This window comes from Pseudophryne corroboree, chromosome 2 (assembly GCF_028390025.1).
Source record: "Pseudophryne corroboree isolate aPseCor3 chromosome 2, aPseCor3.hap2, whole genome shotgun sequence".
NCBI lineage: Eukaryota > Metazoa > Chordata > Amphibia > Anura > Myobatrachidae > Pseudophryne > Pseudophryne corroboree.
Window position 1 is genome coordinate 804,470,518 of NC_086445.1, and position 17,578 is coordinate 804,488,095.

Genomic DNA, 17,578 nt, shown 5'->3' on the forward strand with positions numbered 1-17,578 from the left:
ACTAAAGATATAACTTATTGGTATAATACACTCATCTCATTGGTCCCATACCAAAAATCGAATGCTCAGAAGCGATGGGAGAGGGACTTAAGTATTTCCATAGCAGAGACACAATGGGAGCAATTATATCGATTAACATTCCGCATGTCACGCTGCTTAAACCATTCAGAAATGCATGTTAAATTATTGAATAGGTTATACCTGACCCCGGACAGACTGCACACATTTTGGCCCTCCTGCTCACCACTATGTTGGAGAAATTGCGGAGAAATAGGACATTTGTATCACATTTTCTGGTCGTGTCCTCTTCTTCATACTTTCTGGGCAGAAGTATTTACGCTGATAAATAAAGTGCTATGTCTATCTTTAAGCCCATCCCCAACTTTAGCTCTCCTACATATGTATCCCCTAGAGGTCTCAGCCTCCCAAAGGTACTTATTGGGACACATTTGTATAGCAGCAAGGGCAACCTTGGCCCAAGCCTGGAAACAAGCGGTAGTCCCTCCTACTCTAAAAGTGTTTCATAAAGTTCATTTCCACTATATCATGGAAACCGAATGTGTGCCTTATTCTTCCTCTGCTTCCTCTCCCATTATGCGATGGTTCCATTGGCATGAATACGTCACGGAGGGGGAAGGTTCCGCTCTCATATCACACCCAGGGAAGACATCCCCTTTACAATTTAGTCTGAATGAGGAGCCTTCTACTTCTTGATGCTCCATCTCTGATACTATCCCTTTGGTTTGTTCTAGCGGTTATGTGTATAATGTTATCAATTGCTTTCTCCCTAAAGGCAAAACCCTATCGAACTATCCCTTCACATTTTCATCTGTTAATATGGCTAGGATACCTGAATACCTGCTTGGCGATATGTTAACTGTCTCAAATGTATGTATGTTGCATTTCATTGACATGTACATCCCTCCCCACCCTGTTTCTTTTCTTCTGTACCCCCCCCCCCCCCCTTTTTTTCTTTTTGCATTTACTATAAAATTCAATAAAATTTATTGATGTTAAAAAAAAAAAAGAAAGTGTGTAAGGCGAGTGTAGGCAAGCCTCTCAAGTAGCTTGGAGGGACTGGGTAGCTGAGAAATGGGACGGTAGTTAGAGAGTGTGTTTGGGTCAGAGTTGTGTTTTTTTAGAATGGGAGTAATGACTGCATGTTTAAACAGAGAGGGAAAGATACCAGTAGAGAGAGAGAGATTACAGATTTTAGTTAAGGTTGGGATAAGCACAGGAGACAAAGTTTTACTGACCTGTGAGGGTATAGGATCAAGATGAGAGGTAGTGGAGTAGGAGGATGAAAAGAGTGTTGATACTTCATCTTCACTTGTGGGATCAAATGAAGAGAAAGTTCCAGAGGGTTCAGGTAGGGGATTGAGCAGGTCACTGGCTGAGTTAGAGCATACCATTTCATCTCGGATTTTATCAATCTTATCTTTGAAGTAGGAAGCAAGTTCTTGTGCACGGATAGTAGCTAGTGGGGGAGGTGAGGAAGGGTAAAGAAGTGATTTAAATGTATTAAAAAGTCGCTTGGGGTTGTTGGCATGATAAGAGATGAGAGATTGGAAATATGTTTGTTTGGCAGTGTCCAGGGCCTGACGATAGGAGTGGTAGGTAGTCTTATATGTGAGAAAGTCACTTGGATTCTGAGATTTCCGCCACTGACGTTCTACTTTACGTGACAGTTTTTGTAGGTGTCTTGTTGATTTAGAGTGCCATGGTTGGCATCTAAGCCTACGTGGAGTGTGATGGGTAGCTGGAGCCACTTCATCAAGGGCACTCTCTAGGGTCTGGTGCAGGTGTGATACAGCAGTGTCAGGTGTAGTAAATGTAGAGATTGGTGAGAGCAGTTGTTGCAGAGAAGTGGAAAGTTGTTGAAAATGTATATTGTTAGAATTTCTGCGGGTTAGAGGAGGCTTGCTTGGTTTTAGTGTCCAAACTAAAGATACATGACTGTGACAGCCTACTGGTTAGGTATATTGCCTTCAGCAGCACAAACAGCACAAGCAGCATCTAACAAATGCCAGCTCATTCAGAGGCAGGCTACTGTGTGTTTCACTGGTTTCACTAAGAGGCATACCGCTGACAACCTCTTAGAAAACTCAAGGAAATCATTGCAAACTGGCTATCCCTGCTTGGACTCTCATGAGAATATATACAACAGAATGGTGGGTGGGAGGGCCCATGAACAATTCCATCTTGCACCACTTTCCTTTTAATTATGGGCTGTTTGTTGGTGAATTTTTGTATATTTGTACATTATACCGGTACTGTATTTCTGTCTATTGTATTTTGTTATGTTTCCTAGCAGTATGTTTCCCTACCATTAGGGGTCACCAGGGAGCTTATTTGTGTGCTGCAATTTTTGGTTCTGCTTAGACACTGCATTTCTGTCTTGGAATTGTGGTCAGGTGTCGGATATTGTGATCCAATTACCAGCATGGAAAACACCTGGTTTCTGGCCTATTTAATCTCCACGGGCTCAGCATTCAGTGCTGAGGCATTAATGTTTGTTGTTATGTTATGCCTGCTATGGACTTCAGGTTCTCTGGATCCACCAAGCATCTCACAGTCTTGTTTCTTGCCACAGTATGGATGAATATCACTTTGTGCTAACCTATGTTCTTGACGTTGTACTATGCCTATGAACTCCTGTGCTTGCTTAAGCCAAAGAATACCCTGCTACTCATCAGGTTACCATATTTGTTTGTTATCCTTATTTGACTGATCATTTCAACTGTGCCTGCAATTTGCTACCTTTACTGTATACAGTATATCAAGTTACCTGTCTGCATATTACTGTCTGCATTATCAAGTTAATGGGATATCCTGAATACTTGGCATTGTCTACCTGTATGCATTATCAAGTTTGCCATGTCTACTTATTTGGGAATATCATCCTGTATTTATTACTGATTTCTGAGTTGGTTCTGCTTCACTCCAGGGGAGTTTGTAACAGAATGCCCCAGCCATACAAACCAGAGAATGTTGAAGAGTCTGTCACTTTGCGTTCTCTAACTGAACTAGTAATAACTGCAGAACTTCTTGGATTATGCAGGCATGTTCCTCCTCCGAGTGGAAATGTTTGCCTATGCTGCGTGCAAACAGACATTGCCTGCTGTGTGCTCAGATTGCACAGGTGCTAATCAGTGGTGCAAGTCGAAAAAATGTCATACAGGTACTGTGTGCGCGCGTGGCAAAAAAATAGGTGTGGCCAATGAAAATGGGGGCATGATACACATATGGGGGGAGGGGCAGATACACATATGACCCCAATAGTGCCAGATACACGTTTCCCCACAGTGCCAGATACACATTGCCCCACAGTGCCAGATACACATTGCCCCCACAGTGCCAGATACACAAATGCCCCCACTGTGCCAGATACACAAATGCCCCCACTGTGCCAGATACACAAATGCCCCCACTGTGCCAGATACACAAATGCCCCCACTGTGCCAGATACACAAATGCCCCCACTGTGCCAGATACACAAATGCCCCCACTGTGCCAGATACACAAATGCCCCCACTGTGCCAGATACACAAATGCCCCCACTGTGCCAGATACACAAATGCCCCCACTGTGCCAGATATACATTGCCCCCACTGTGCCAGATACACAAATGCCCCCACAGTGCCAGATATGCCTCCAGTGGCAGATACATATGTCCCCCCAGTGCCAGATATGCCCTCAGTGTCAGATATGCCCCAGTGCCAGATACACATGTCCCCGCAGTGCCAGATATGGCCACAGTGCCAGATACACATGTCCCCCCAGTGCCAGATACACATGTCCCCCCAGTGCCAGATATGCCCCCAGTGCCAGATACACATGTCCCCCCAGTGCCAGATATGCCCCCAGTGCCAGATACACATGTCCCCCCCAGTGCCAGATATCCCCCCCCCCCAGGGCCAGATATGCCTCCAGTGCCAGGTACACAAGTCCCCCCTGTGCCAGATATGCTCCCAGTGCCAGGTATACATGCCCCCCCCCCCAGTGCCAGATATGCCCCCAGTGCCAGATATGGTCCCAGTGCCAGGTATACATCCCCCCCAGTGCCAGATATGGCCCCAGTGCCAGGTATACATGCCCCCCCCCCCCCCCCCCCCCCCCAGTGCCGGACATGCCCACCCCTCCCTGCTCACCGCTGCCATCCTGTCTGTGTGAGGGGAGGAGAGCGCAGCCTGCGTCTCTCCTTCCCCTCAGTCTCCGGAGGGTGCGGGTGTCTCAGGTCAATTCAGCTCCGATCCGTGAGCCAATCAGAGCTCGCGGTGCGAGCTCTGATTGGGTCACGGGCGGCGCTGAATTGAACAAAGACGCCCGCTCCCGCCGGAGACTGAGGGGAAGGAGGGGTGCAGGCTGCGCTCTCCCCTCACATGAGCGGCGGTGAGCGGTGGGGAGCGTCGATCAGCAGCAGAGGGAGGGACGGGGAGCGGCGGCCCGTCGGTGTGGGTACGGCGTACCCACAGCTAAATTCTTAAGTGTACACCGTACCCACCCATACCCGCACACTTGCACCGCTGGTGCTAATGATTTTGCCTGAACTCCTTATGAAAATATCTGCAGTCTCCCAGGTTGACTTTTATTCCAGTACTACTGCAGCTTCAGAACAGCCAGCAGGAAACTACACTTCCGCACCTCAGAAAAGACTTACTAGTCACTCTGATACACTGAAGGCCTCCATGTGTTACTGCAGGTCCTAATGCTGTGCAGCCAGTTAATGATTAACAAGGGTTCAAGTGGTCTGCGTGCTCCTCTTTCTGAAGCATAACAAGCATTTTGCAGATCTAATCTTTTGCCAGTCTCCATACAGAGCTGTTCAGCTGGAGATGTCATGTGGAGGGGTCTCTAGTGCCAGAGACCCAGGAGAGGTCTTGAGTGGCAAATCCCCAGGAGGGGAGCCTGCTGTACCGGCCCTAGGAGGGGAGTCCACTTTATTGCAGACATCCTGGCAGGACGGGAGTGAAATTGTGCTGAGCCCCGGCTGCGGCTCCCATATATGGAATCCAAAACCTGCAAGATCCAACGCTTGGATGATGACGTTTTGGCTCGATTTGGAATCAGTCTGGTGGGAAAACCCAAGCAGAGCACACACATCTCATCCCAAAATAATATTAAGTTTAATCAAGTTACTAATCAATCCATCCTTCCTTCTTTACAGGCCATCCACTACATCCATATGGTAAGTGGTTACTAATTAGTGGGTACTATGGCATTTTGTAGGCCAAGAATGTTCTTTGTAAATGTCCCAGTAAAGCCAAGGAATTGCTGTTCTGCTAAAGGAGATGGAATTTGGTAGCGTATCCTCAATTAACCGCTAAAACCTGATGGCCAATTGCCCATATTAACCCCTCCTCCCTCATAAATTTGCTTTGGAATAAAAAATATTACATTATAGTTGATTAAACTGCCTTCCTGTCTGCCACTGCAGTGAAACTCTGTTTCCTAAATGTGCCAATTTGAAGTTGAACTGCTACGTATTTGCTGCCCACTGCTGTCGCTTAGCTTAGTCGTCCAGCTACCTCGGTGCAACCTTTTGGCCTTAAGTGGATGAAAACAATATTACGAGCTGTGAGGTGGTCAAAATTGACAGCCAGGACTTGCAGCTATACAGCTGCTATTCATTTAAGTTTGAGTGCTTCTTGCTGCCCTGATTGGTGGACTCTCATGTATAGGTCCATCTGACCAGTTCCTCCCTGTCGGTTATATTTACAACTAGTGTGAAGCTGCCGATTTGTGCCTTGTCTGGAGTGTCCTGCCGTGTATCCTGTGGATTCGTACCAGGTGTTTTCTCATCTTGCCTTTTCCTCCAGAACTATTGGTATTTCGTTGCAGTATTACCATCTAACTGTACCCTCCTGCAGTTGCCAGTCCATCATGCTCTGAGCAATGAGAAGGACTTCTGAATTACTGTACTGGACGCAATTCCATCTTGCTGCAATATTACCATTTAACTGAAATTTCCTGCAGTCGCCATTCGTGCCCTGGGCAGGGAGAACTTTTGCTGTGAATTACCTCACCACGCCTAGTCATCCTTGCCGTGAACTGCCTCACTACCACTAGTTGTCCTTGCCGAGAATTACCTCACCACTACTAGTCATTCTTGCTGTGAATTACCTCACTACCACTAGTTGTCCTTGCCGAGAATTACCTCACCATGACTAGTAATCCTTGCCGTGAACTGTCTCACCACCACTAGTCGTCCTTGCCGAGAATTACCTCACCACGACTAGTCGTCCTTGCTGTGAATTACCTCACCACGACTATGTCACATTTCTCCTTGCGGATTACAAATACTGTTATTACGTTACCACAAATAATTATAGCTTACCAATTGGATATTAAACTACAGTGAATTGTTCTTTCCTCAATCAAGTTTCTTCTTCTAGATACTCCTCTATATCTTTTTTGTGATTCCTGGACTCCTTTTCTTCTGTGATTCCTCCATAGTAAGTCCAAGAATCATAATAGTTATGTCGTCCCCCTCCTATTTTGTATTGCCTCCCCTATGTTATATATTGTTCTCTTCCCCTATGTTTTTTATTGCTGCCTAGTCTGCCCATGTTTTTTAAATCAGCACTTACAAGTCAAAACCAACCTGGATGTGCCTTGTAAATGATTGCTGCGTTAAAATAACAGGCCGACTCACACAAAAGTTCCACACCTCCGGAACTCGGTTGCTATTACATTTAGCTGTAAGTTTGAGTCGGCTTTCTTGCATTTATATAAAAGCTGTATGGGATGCTTAGACAGGCCTGTATTTAAATTGTAACCCGGCCATGCAACAAACTAACCATAAGGGAAATGCTTTTCACCTACATTAGTTGATACTGCTGCTTTGCGACTAATAACCGCAGACCTTAATAACAAAATTGGATTGCTTTCTATTGGATTGTGCTACATGTCTGGATTACGCCCACGTTCTACCATTCTGGTGGAGACTGCTAAGTGGATTTCTGGCAAATCATTGATCTTAACACCTTTTTAAAGCAAATTTACTTTGGGACAGCTAGTTCCACAGCATGTTTTTGGCCTTAGGAATCAAGTGTTATTACATATTTACATACTTTGGTTCTATTGTTTCACCTTTTGCTGTGCTGCTTTGGATTTATCAATGTTTTACAGTATATACTGTAAATTGATGTGAGCTTTAGACCAATAGCATACCTAAAGTTTAACACAAGTGTTAGCAATATTTATGGTAATTATTTTGAGCAATAGATTAGGACCTGCAGTAAAGTGGGGTCCCTTGTCAGGGGCTGTAGGCTTCAATGCATTGATAAATATATGAATTAAAACTCCCGTTTATTATTGTTAGGTAATATAGTAAAGTCATAGCCCCCGTGATTTCTGTTTAAACAATGTGGTCACATACCATGTTGCACCCCAAATCTAGGAACATTGAGAGAGCCGTGGATTAGTGCTTTTTGTATATGTGTGTGTGTATGTATTGTAACAAGCGACATTCCACCAGACAAGACGCTGACACAGTTGTATGAAGAAATGCAGACCGTTTACTTCCACAGCATAGTAAACAGACTTTTCACAGCAAGTTTCAATGGGTACCTTAATTAGGCACCAGTTCACAAACAGCATGTACACATATATACACACACAGTGGTTAAAGTGGAAACTTTGAAGTGGGGGTATGGAAAAGTTAAGGATGCAATTATGCGCGTGCCAAAGGCGCGCTCCCGAAAAGGGGCGTGGCCATTCAAAGGAGGTGTGTATAGTGTATTAGAACCCCTTATACCAGGGCTCGCCAAACCAGTCCTCGAGATCTACCAACAGTTCACATTTTCCAGACCACCTAGCTGGTGCACAGGTGTAGTCATTACTAATTAAGATGTGATGCATTCATTCCTAACTGACAATTCTACAGATCTCCAGGAGGCCTGGAAAACATGAACTGTTGGTAGATCTCGAGGACCGGTTTGGCCAGCCCTGCCTTATACTATCTAGTACTGGTGCCCCTTTCACCTTATAGCACACGGTACAAGCCGAAATTCACAATATAGCACACGGTACGAGCTGAAATTCACATTATAGCACACTGAATGAGCCAAAATTCACTTTATAGCACACTGAATAAGCCAAAATTCACATTACAGCACACTGAATGAGCTGAAATTGTGACCGCAGGGACAGGGAGAGAGAGAGTGACGACAGGGAGAGAGAGAGTGACGAGAGTGACAGCAACGACAGGGAGAGAGGGTGACAGCAGGGGAACATTACCTGACTTGGTGCGGTGAGGTCCCTCTGACCGCCATTTGTTGAGGGTGAGCGGCTGGTGGCGGTGAGGGGCTGGTGGCTGGCGGCCAGGGGCGTAACTGGACCTTTATGGGCCCCATAGCAAAATTTTGAAAGGGCCCCCGTGTGCTTCGCAAGAGCACCGTGGATCGGAAGAAGTACGGGAGTGGAGGATAGGGCAGGCTACAGCATCATGTACAGGCTACAGCATCATGAAAATTATTTTTTCATATATATAAAAATATATTCACTTGCATAATTTTAGTTATACAGGTTGAGTCTCCCTTATCCAAAATGCTTGGGACCAGAGGTATTTTGGATATCGGATTTTTCCGTATTTTGGAATAATTGCATACCATAATGAGATATCATGGTGATGGGACCTAAATCTAAGCACAGAATGCATTTATGTTTCATATACACCTTATACACACAACCTGAAGGTCATTTTAGACAATATTTTTTATAACTTTGTACATTAAACAAAGTGTGTCTACATTCACACAATTCATTTATGTTTCATATACACCTTATAAACACAGCCTGAAGGTCATTTAATACAATATTTTTAATAACTTTGTGTATTAAACAAAGTTTGTGTACATTGAGTCATCAAAAAACAAAGGTTTCCCTATCTCACTCTCACTCAAAAAAGTCCGTATTTCGGAATATTCCATATTTCAGAATATTTGGATATGGGATACTCAACCTGTGTGTATATATGTGTGTTAGTGTATGTATATATATATATATATATATATATATATATATATATATATATATATATATATATATATATATATATATATATAGTAAAGATGATGTGCGGCACTCAGGATTGAAGAAAAGAATCACCACCAGCGTAATGATCAACGTTTCAATTTTACTATGAAAATTGTCATCAGGATACAAACAATGTTAAAAGCTCACCTTATATCCCGGTCACCAGCGTGAAGTGTGATGTGCAGCGTTCGTTCGGCGGGGAACCGCTCGATCGTGTGGCGCTGTGTGATGACGTAATCGCGTTGTGCGCGACTCGCGTCAGGGACCCGTCACCATGGAAACCCGATGCAACACACCTGGGGGGAGCAAGGCGGCAATGTTGCGTGGTTGTCAGGCTGTATAATGAATGCAAGGAGATGCGTACCTTATAAGGAGAATGTTTACAAGTCTGGCTGGCATTGGGCATAATAAAGATGAAATAATAAAGTAGTAAAGGGGTACATGAAAATGTGTGAAAATGTAAAAATGTAAATGCTGCATACAAAGCGTCCCCATAATACATGGGTAAATGTGGTGGCACTATTAGTAAAGTCCTCCACAGCTGCAAGAGATGTTTGTTAATGCTATCAAGCAAAAAATGAAGGGGAAAATGTAGAATGCAGCTGTTATATAAACACAACTATTGTGTCAATCAGTCTGTATGACTGCCAATAGACATGTAATAAATCGATGCGGGCATCAGATAGCTGGATCTATTAATGTAGCCCTAATTAATTACCCATGTATTATGGGGACGCTTTGTATGCAGCATTTACATTTTTACATTTCACGCTGGTGACCGGGATATAAGGTGAGCTTTTAACATTGTTTGTATCCTGATGACAATTTTCATAGTAAAATTGAAACGTTGATCATTACGCTGGTGGTGATTCTTTTCTTCAATCCTGAGTGCCGCACATCATCTTTACTGCATTTACCTATGGGAAAGTGAGGGCACCAGGGACAAATGCACCAGTTATTGGAGTGCCGGACCGTCTTCTACATATATATATATATATATATATATATACACACACACACACACACACACACACACACACACACACACACACACACACACACACACGTCTATAATTATTACAGAGGGAGCAGTCTTTAATAGGGCCGGCCCTGCACTGAGCCTGCCAGCCCATGAATCAGGATAACAAGTTTCTGCACTGCACACTGCGTGAGACTGACTTCAGTCTCTACCTCCTCACTCTGTCAACCGGGCAGCGCCAGCCAGCAGGGAAGCCCGAGCAGTGCGGCCTGTGCGCAGGAGGGACCCGCTCAAAGATGTCTCCGGCGGCGGACGCGGTCAGGCAACTGTGGCAAGCAGCACAGCACGCTCCACTATCATGACATTGACAGTGGTGAGTGAGTGACTCGTGGCGGGCTGGCGGCAATGGCGCGGCGGGCGTCCTGCCCAAGCGCACAGGTTGCGCATGTTGTAATGTGCAGTGTGACGTCATGACATCCCGCCACTCATTACAGATATGCACACAGGGACTCAGGGAGGAGGAGCCGCGTTCGCCAAGCAGGCAGCCGCAGCAGCACAGACACAGTGAGTAATACTGGGCTGTGCTGAGCGCTGCTAGCACTGCAGACTGAGTGAGCGCCCTCTATGTGCGGCGCCTTACTCGTCTGCGTAATGTGCGTAATTATAGGGCCGGCCCTGGCCCTTGCCCTAACGAGCTTTATAAAAGTTTGGCACAGGTGTGCCTGATTGCTGGAAGCCAATACCTGCTGGAAGCCAATACCTGGACCGGACCTGCATGGATGGGATCTCATGAAATTTCAGGGTATTTCTGTGTATCAACAGCAATACAATACTATAATTTCCAACCGCCAGATAATCTTTGACACAACATTAAATAGACAACCTGCTGTGTCCCAACACCTCCCTGGGCTTCCTCTTGGTCCAGTCCTAAACCCAGGTTGCCTTAGCTCGGGGCACCCGAACTGTTGTGCCCTGTCCTGCAAACACCCGGGGTGGCATCCGGACTGTACTGTACAGTATATATATATATGTGTGTGTGTGTGTGTGTTTATATGTGTATGTGTGTGTGTGTGTGTATATATATATATATATATATATATATATATATATATACACACACACATATATATATATATATATATACACACACACACACACACACACACACACACACACACAGTATATATACATACAAAGTTCCACAGATCGGCACTGAAATGGATGAAACACAATTACTTAGCCGGGTGCCCTCCAGGCGTGGCCCCTTCTGGTGATCACACAGCAAACAAACGAACTCCAAGTGGCGGCACTCCAATGTACAAAATATTCTCAACCACAATGCTTGCGGCAACGTTTCAGCACTTTTATTGTGCTTTTGTCAAGCACGGCTTGACAAAAGCACAATAAAAGTGCTGAAACAGTGCCGCAAGCATTGGGATTGAGAGTATTTTGTACATCGGCGTGAGTTTCTATATATAAACGTGGAATTGGTCAGCACTCCCCTGATGAATTACAACTGCCGTGGTGCCAACATGTAGGTACAAGCTTCACCTTTCGCTGAGTGCCGCCTGGTTCTTATCTATTGGGAGTGGGTAGATAGCAATCCCTCTCTATAGGACCGCCTGTGTGTGTGTGTATATATATATATATATATATATATATATATATATATATATATATATATATATATATATATATATATATATATATATATATATATATATATATATATATATATATATAATGTCGCCGCCTATGGGGGAGTGTATTTTTGCTTTGCAATTGTGTGAACGCTTGTGTAGCCGAGCGGTACAAAAAAGTTTTGTGCAGTTTCTGAGTGGGTTTGAACTTACTCAGCCGCTGCGATCACTTCAGCCTGTCCGGTCGCGGAATTGACGTCAGACTCCCGCCCTGCAAACGCTTGGACACGCCTGCGTTTTTCCAACCACTCCCTGAAAACGGTCAGTTGACACCCACAAACGCCTTCTTCCCGTCAATCTTCTTGTGATCGGCAGTGCGAATGGATTCTTCGTTAAATCCATCACCCAGCACCGATCCGCTTTGTACCCGTACAACGCGCCTGCGCACTGCAGTGCATACGCAGTTTTGCCGAGTTTTGATCTAATCGCAGCGCTGCAAAAAATAGCTAGCGTGCGATCAGGTTGGAATGACCCCCTGTATCTCTATCTGTCTATCTATCATGCAGGGTGGGTCTACTCATGTGGCGGTGCCCCACTACGTTGATGTACATAAACCATCGGGTTTACATATATCTCAAAGTCAGGCTTAAAGCATGTAAAATTACAGAAGTTGATTGCTTTGTACTTTGTAACATAGTTAATGAGGTTGAAAAGAGGCAGAATGCCCATCGGGTTCAACCTTTATATCTCTCTCTCCACTTTGGGGGACATTTACTAAGCAGTGATAAGAGCGGGGAAGTGGGCCAGTGGAGAAGTTGCCTATGGCAACCAATCAGCACTGAAGTAACCTCTATCATTTGCATACTATAAAATTATATTGAGCTGCTGATTGGTTGATGGGGCAACTTCTCCACTGGCTCACTTCTCTGCTATTATCACTGCTTAGTAAATGTCCCCCTTTATCTCTCTTCAAACTTTGAGGAATCTACCCTTGAGTGCAATAATTTCGTTGTGTATCAGTTAAGTGTCTATAAAGTCACAGAAGTCCTTAAATTCTAGGCTTATTTAATTTCCCCAATTACAGACATCACAGCTGTCAGTGAGAACAAGTAATATCTCCAAGAGACTATGGGGGAAATGTGTCAAACCTTCTAGCAGAGGTGCTCCACATGCAGCCCTCCAGCTGTTGTGGAACTAAGGGGGTCATTCCAAGTTGATCGCACGTAGCAACTTTTTGCTGCTCGTGCGATCAACTAGACGCCGCCTATGGGGGAGTGTATTTTACCGTAGCAGGGCTGCGATCGCTTGTCCAGCCCTACTATGCTAAAAAAAGTTTTGTGCAGAACAAGACTAGCCCTGCAGTTACTTACCCTGTGTGATGGATCCAGCGATGAAGGTCCCGGAATTGGCGTCAGACAACCACCCTCCTGGACATGCGTGCGTTCGGATCTCCACGCCCAGAAAACGGTGAGTATCCGCCCCGGAACGCCTCCCCGCTGTCAATCTTCTTGCGATTGCGCTAGCGATCACTTTCTTCAGGTCGTTGCCCGGCGACTGCTGTGTGTGCCAGGCCCAGAGTCTGCATCTGCTGCTTGGGTCCTATGGCCAATCTGAGTAAGCTTCACTTATGCAGAAAAAGGACAAGGAGTCCTGGAATTGGTTATATGGACCCCACAGAGCCCTGATCTCATCTTCGAGTCTGTCTGGGATTATATGAAGAGACAGAAGGGAGCAAGCTTATATTCACAAAAGATCTGTGGTTAGTTCTCAAAGATGTTTGGAACAACCTCCCTGCCGAGTTCCTTCAAAAACTGTGTGCAAGTGTACCTAGAATAACTGATGCTGTTTTAAAAGTAAAGGATGGTCACACCAAATAATGATTTGTTTTAGATTTCTCCTCTGTTCATTCACTTTGCATTTTGTTGCTAAAAATAAACTATTAACACTTATTTTTGAAAGCCGTTTTACTTTGCAGCATTTTTTCCACACCTGCCTAAAACTTTTGCACAGTACTGTACATACTGTCACTATAGTGGTGCGGACTGCACCCCGGTGTCACCCTTGGAGGGAATGACAATAAAACGCCGGCTCCTCCGCAGTGACAGGGAGCTGGGTGCTGCACTATGACATTATCTTCAACGGGATCAGTACGAGATCCCGCCGGACGAGATCCCGCAGGTCGTAATGCCAACACCGGGATCCCGACCGGCACAATTTCAACAGGGGGCCGAGCGCAACGCAGGCCCTTGCGGGCTCGCTGTGCTCATCGCGCTGCGGGCCCGGTGCCTCGCTACGCTCGGCACACTAATTTGTTCTCCCTCTATGGGTGTCATGGACACCCACAGAGGGAGAATATGTCAGGATTGTGCCGGTCGGGATCCCGATGTCGGGATTCCGACCGGCGGGATCTTGACCGCATCCCTCTTCAACACCCGGCTCCTGTCATTGAGCCGGCAGTGCAGTCAATGTCTCCGGGGGCAGCACAAAATATCTTTGAGAATGCTGAGTATGCCCCCTGAATGATGAAAACATGGGTGCGCCACACCCATTATTCGGTGCACAAGGGGGGCTCCATTGTGCATACTGGGAGTATGATAGAAGGTGGCTGGAGACACAGGGGGTCTAGAAGAGAAACTGAATGGGATGGGAGCAGTGGCAGCTGAAGCCCTTGGGCTCACACTACATCGTGCAGGGGGGAGTGGGTTAGCACATATGAACATACATGCAGGGGGTGTATGCAACATATGTGCTGGCTGCAGGTCCCCTGGGAACGGCACCACTGCGTTCCTTACAGGCACCACTGAACCCAGGATGCTGCATTTGACTCCACTCTTTTCAAAGCCCGCCCCCAGACTCTTGTGCACACTAGCCAATGGGAGCTTTTCAGTTACACTGCTGGCCGCAGAGTGATTGACAGGAAGAAGGCGTTTCTGACCGTTTTCAGGGAGTGTTCGGGAAAAACGCAGGCGTGCCAGGAATAACGCAGGCGTGGCTGGGCGAACGCAGGGCGTGTTCGTGATGTGAAAACAGGAACTGAACAGTCTGAAGTGATCGCAAGCGCTGAGTATGTATTGAGCTACTCTAAAACTGCACAAAAAAAGTTTGCCGCCGCTCTGCGATCCTTTCGTTCGCACTTCTGCTAGGCTAAAATACACTCCCAGTGGGAGGCGGCATAGCATTTACACGGGCTGCTTAAAACTGCTAGTGAGCGAACAACTTGGAATGACCACCACGGTGCGATGTGTGTTTACAATTTTGACTGTATAGTTAAAATCGTAAGAGAAGTTAGCACATATTGCACCATGTGTATACAGTTTGCGATACCAATGCGCGCTCCCGTGGGGTCGGTATCCCAAGAAAAAAGACTGTGCAGGCAAGGCAATTTTGACTATATTGTGTACAATCTAGTTTCTAGTATAGTCAAAATTGTGTATAGGCAAAATTGCAAGTAAAATTGGTGGTTCTGGGCTCCGGGGAGTTCAAATCAGACTTGCCTACTCTCCCGGAATGGCCAGGAGGCTCCCGAAAATCGGGTGACCCTCCCGGCCCCCCGGAAGAGCAGGCAAGTCTCCAGATTACAGGGGTCCCCCCAAGCCCGGCCGCCCACTTAGCGAGTAAAGTGGGCGGTCTGGGCAGGCGATGATGCGATTCTTGTTGAATCGCGTCATCGTAGCCACGCCCCCTGCTGTATAATGCCATAATAGCGGTATTAAACAGCGGGGGGGCGGGGCTTACATGACACGATCCCCATAGTCACCCCCCCGGCCCACCCCCCCTCTGCACACACATTGCAGCCCGCCCCCCTGCCGAACCGACCTGGCTGCACTCTCCCGGAGAGAGCAGCAAAAAAGTCGGTAAGTATGGTTCAAATGAAATCGCATAGTCAAAATTGGCACTTAGTCAGAATCTCAGCCTTGTGTGTGCACCTTAACTGTTCCTTGTGCCTTACCTCCAGTCCTGCAGTGGTTTCAAGATTTCTGTCTTGCTAAGCTCCATGCAGACTTTAGCCATACCTCCCAACATGACCCCCTCCAGAAGGGACAGAACGCTCTGCTCCTGGACTTCCATCTTAATTTGTGATTACCATCACCTGTGGTGAAATACCTTTCTTATCCATTAACCTGTCCAACACAGGTGCCGGTAATCATAAATTAAGAGGAAAGTCCAGAAGCAGAGCATTGTGTCCCTCCTGGAGCGGGTCATGTTGGGAGGTATGCTTTAGCTTCCAAGCTACAGCATGTGCTTGTGTTCCAAGTTGCTGACTGATAATGCTCCTGAGAATTCTCAGACTATGGAGCTTGCAGACTTCTGATTTTTGCAGAATTTAGTGTCCAGCTAGAAGTGCTAGAACTGAACTGCAGAGCTGTTATGGTGGTATTATCTCAATTCCCTTTGCAAGTTTTTAGTGGACTCCACACCAGAGTTTTTTTTCCCCCCCAGAGTTGGAGATGGACACAGCGATGACAGTTTGGATCAGGTGATCTGGAAGCCAGTCTATCATCATATGATGCTCCCAACCAATCTGCAGTCACCCAGAAGTATAAAGATCTTGCAAAAAAACACTTCCTGATGTCAATGCTTTGTTGTCATCCACAGATCTGCAGAGATTCTCGCTGATAACTATCTGCCTATGGACTCCTGTGCTGTGTCATCCTAGCACCCACTGACTCTATAACGGTCCCAGCCGATCTCAGCATTTACCAATTTCAGCCCGGTCTCAGTGTTACCCAGTTCCAATCCAGTTCCAGCATACTGTCTCCAGCCGAGTTTCAGTATTTTCCAGTTCCAGGCCTACTCCAGGTTTAAACTTGAAAGGATTTGCCCTTATATCTTAACCCTCGATGTGATGGCCTCTTAGACGTCTGGAGTGTAAACTTTTAACCACAAGGTACATGCACAACACAAGCAGTAAAAATTCACACTGTTTATTATGAAGTTAACAAAAGTATATAAGACAATGCATATGGGTGTAACTGACATGTCGTTACACTCCCATTGGCTCGTTAATAGTTACCAGGCAGAACAGAAAAGGCGGATGTCCATATATGGGTTTTCTACAAGTTTCTCAAACATTTAACAAAGTTTTTGTAACACAGTATATTTGGGTAGAAAGAACAAGTTTCATCTGGTATGGAACTGACCTTGGATGCCAGACCCACACAGGCCTGGTATCTGTATGAGAGACAAAGGCACCTAGCACAGGGCAGCACGCATCCATGCAAACACATAAGAGTTCATATAGCATGTTTTAACCCTTCACTAGGGAAATAGAAATATTCACTTTTATACTGTAACCACCACAAGGAAACTGATCATATAAAAAGTAATATGTACCAAGACAGAAGAGGTAACCCTTCAATCCCCTCTTAGAATCATGATTATTATATGACATGATTCTTGAGTGAGGCTCCTTTCTTGTTCCTCCAGTTCTTGAGATATTGGACATAATCGTCGGGTCCCTCACTATCAGAGGAGGTGACAGGACTGGTGGTTATATCATAATACATCAGGGCCTTATCAATGCCTTTGGAGGTAAGTTTCTTTCCACAGGGAATTACACAATAAACTATAATGCCTACAAGAATTAAAGTTACAAGTATGAATATGCTTATTTGCACAATACCCTGGTGGGAAGGTTTTTAAATTTCTCCCTGTGGTGGTGTTAGATGTATAACAGGTATAGTTTCCAGGATATATGGTTATGGTGCTTCCTGGGTTGGGATTTTTTGACAATATGGGATATTCCCTTTTCCACATTTCGCACTGACTGTCATTTGTTTTGGTGTCATTAAAAAGGCTGAAAAAAAAACAATTTTCCTGTTCTAGGGGTATATTAAGGGGCACTGTACCTAGGTGGGGCCTAGATTTGCCACAGACATAACAGTTGCTTTTATTGTGTTTGTTAGCACTATACTTCATC

General features: G+C 45.6%; 1 long non-coding RNA gene across 1 annotated transcript; it reads left to right on the top strand.

The window, feature by feature from the left end:
* The first annotated feature begins 2,516 nt into the window (after positions 1 to 2,516).
* Positions 2,517 to 17,279, top strand: LOC135049360 (uncharacterized). Its single transcript, XR_010241124.1, has 3 exons — positions 2,517 to 2,696; positions 16,255 to 16,546; positions 17,086 to 17,279. It is a non-coding gene; the product is annotated as an uncharacterized LOC135049360 (long non-coding RNA).
* Positions 17,280 to 17,578: the final 299 nt, after the last annotated feature.